Raw genomic sequence first — 3,519 nt, forward strand, 5'->3', positions numbered from 1 at the left:
CTGGGTGAAAATGATGTAATACACAGGGCACACCTACGTGTGTCTTCTTCTGTGGTTTGCTGTCACATGGTTGTGTCTGTCTACAGCGCCACACGTAGGTGTGCCTTGTGTATTACATCATTTGTATTACATCACACCAGGAAGGCTGTTTCCGTGTGGATGGAAGTCTAAAATCGTTCTGACCTGAAGGCGTTTCCGTACTGAGATGGCGTTGATGTGCTTCCACTCAGGATAAAAAGCACAAAGGATGTGAAAGCAAGCACAGTAGATATCATATCTGATTCAATAGGAAGGTCAAAGGTGACAATAGAACCTTGAGTGCAATAATGCTATGTTCATTTCTGATGTGGTCATAAATCCATTTGCAGGATTTGGTGAGATGATGCGTTCATGTTTGCTTCTTCTACGGGGAATGTACTTTTTCATCAGCCTTTCCGATTATCAGTATGTGATGCTTTTGTGGGGATTTTAATGATTTTTTTTTTAGTTTTCACAGTGGCACAATGTTCTCTTTGTTTCCTGATCTGCCCATTTTAGCAATAGCTCCTTTTGCAGTATTTAATAGCTGACAAAGCTAACAATAGCTAACTAGCAACCATTCATTGCAATAAATTCATCATAAGGAGGTCCAGCCAAGCGGGAGTGGGATTTTCATGACTCAAACAGAGTCAAATGTTCTTTTGGTCCACTAGATGGTGGTATTGCACCTCTCAGTTAGCACACTGTTGATGTCAGAACTTCAAAACAATCATGGCTGCTCACAATAGACAATTTATTAAAGGTCCTGTATTATACTACTTTTCAGTCATTTGAATTAATCTATTAATCAATTAATATGATTGAATTAATCACATCTGGTTTCTTCCCACGGTCCAAAAATATGATGTTGAAAGGTTCCCGACCCCCTTGATTGACAGCAGCTTGAACCAGTTAGAGGCAGACACATAACCACATCACTGATAAAACTTAGGGGAGTGGTCACACCCCTGTGAGGGTGGAACCCCAGACTAGCATATAGAACATTTACTTCTTTATAGAAAGGTTCCTGACCCCCTTGATTGACAGCAGCTTGAACCAGTTAGAGGCAGACACATAGCCACACCACTGATAAACTTAGGGGAGTGGTCCCATCCCTGTAAGGGTGGAACCCCAGTCTAGCATATAGAACATTTACTTCTTTATAGAAAGGTTCCCGACCCCCTTGATTGACAGCAGTTCAAACCAGTTAGAGGTAGACACATAGCCACACCACTGATAAACTTATGGGAGTAGTCCAAGCCCTGTGAAGGTGGAACCCCAGACTAGGGTATAGAGCATTTACTTCTTTATAGAAAGGTTCCCGACCCCCTTGATTGACAGCAGTTCAAACCAGTTAGAGGTAGACACATAGCCACACCACTGATAAACTTATGGGAGTGGTCCCATCCCTGTGAGGGTGGAACCCCAGTCTAGCATATAGAACATTTACTTCTTTATAGAAAGGTTCCTGACCCCCTTGATTGACAGCAGCTTGAACCAGTTAGAGGTAGACACATAGCCACACCACTGATAAACTTAGGGGAGCGGTCACACCCCTGTGAGGGTGGAACCCCAGACTAGGGTATAGAGCATTTACTTCTTTATAGAAAGGTTCCCGACCCCCTTGATTGACAGAAGCCGTAACCAGTTAGAAGCAGACACATAGCCACTGATAAACTTAGGGGAGTTGTCACACCCCTGTGAGGGTGGACCCCAGACTAGCATAAAGAACATTTACTTCTTTATAGAAAGGTTCCTGACCCCCTTGATTGACAGCAGTTTGAACCAGTTAGAGGTCGATAAACATAGCCACACCACTGATAAACTTAGGGGAGTGGTCACACCCCTGTGAGGGTGGAACCCCAGACTAGCATATAGAACATTTACTTTTTTATAGAAAGGTTCCTGACCCCCTTGATTGACAGCAGCTTGAACCAGTTAGAGGTAGACACATAGCCACACCACTGATAAACTTAGGGGAGCGGTCACACCCCTGTGAGGGTGGAACCCCAGACTAGGGTATAGAGCATTTACTTCTTTATAGAAAGGTTCCCGACCCCCTTGATTGACAGAAGCCGTAACCAGTTAGAAGCAGACACATAGCCACTGATAAACTTAGGGGAGTTGTCACACCCCTGTGAGGGTGGACCCCAGACTAGCATAAAGAACATTTACTTCTTTATAGAAAGGTTCCTGACCCCCTTGATTGACAGCAGTTTGAACCAGTTAGAGGTCGATAAACATAGCCACACCACTGATAAACTTAGGGGAGTGGTCACACCCCTGTGAGGGTGGAACCCCAGACTAGCATATAGAACATTTACTTTTTTATAGAAAGGTTCCTGACCCCTTGATTGACAGCAGCTGGAAAAAGTTAGAGGGAGACACATAGCCATACCACTGATAAACTTAGGGGAGTGGTCACACCCCTGTGAGGGTGGAACCCTAGACTAGGGTATAGAACATTTACTTCTTTATAGAAAGGTTCCCGACCCCCTTGATTGACAGCAGTTCAAACCAGTTAGAGGTAGATAAACATAGCCACAACACTGATAAACCTAGTGGAGTGGTCCTATCCCTGTGAGGGTGGAACCCCAGACTAGGGTATAGAGCATTTACTTCTTTATAGAAAGGTTGCCGACCCCCTTGATTGACAGCAGTTCAAACCAGTTAGTTATTATAAGATTAGAGGATGATTAAAAAGTACATAGTAGGGGACCTTTAATGTTTCTTTTGGTCGTCAGTTCACCGTCCAACAAACACGGAGTCAAGTGGAGCTGAGATACTGCAGTGGTATTCCCACATTCCAGATGTTTTTGTGTTGCCATGTGAAGTGGTTCCAATGTTGAAGCTATTTTGGACTAATGGCTGTGCCGTGCAGTAGAATTCTGTGTTATTCCCTCCTCTGGTGTTCCAACCTGCAGTGCCTTGTTGCACTCACTTTGGATGTGACCGTGATGTTCATCCTGAAAGACGTTAGAAGATGGTACTGGTCAACCGTCAACACTTCCTTCCTTGCTCTCCGAGAACTGAACAGACTTTTTAATACAAAGAGCACAAGGAGGAGACGTGTGGAAGGACTCTGCTGGACACTGTGCTCGGACCCCCGATTAAAGCACAGACCTTTGGCACATTTCTACCACGTCAGGCAAAGTTCCCGAGCCTGACCACATGACTCTGCGTTCCTGTCTGTGGCGTATGACTGAAGCAAGCGAATGTTTAGGATGTTTATGTACACGCCAGTCTACTGGTGTGCATCTCTGCCGCACCCCAGCATGGTAGGGAAAGCTTTGCTTGAAAAATACATTGGAAAAAAAAAATCCTAAAAAAAATCTGCAGCTTTCACTTTATAGCATCGCTAAAACAACACTGTCCTGTTGATAGCCTGCTAGGTATTCAGATCAGTGTTTTTATTTTCAGTCAGCAGTATTTATTTGCATGTTTGGAACACTTTCAACTTGGGATGCACGATAATTATCAGACCAATATCAGGGAATGATC

This window comes from Doryrhamphus excisus, chromosome 1, assembly GCF_030265055.1.
Source record: "Doryrhamphus excisus isolate RoL2022-K1 chromosome 1, RoL_Dexc_1.0, whole genome shotgun sequence".
Taxonomy (NCBI): domain Eukaryota; kingdom Metazoa; phylum Chordata; class Actinopteri; order Syngnathiformes; family Syngnathidae; genus Doryrhamphus; species Doryrhamphus excisus.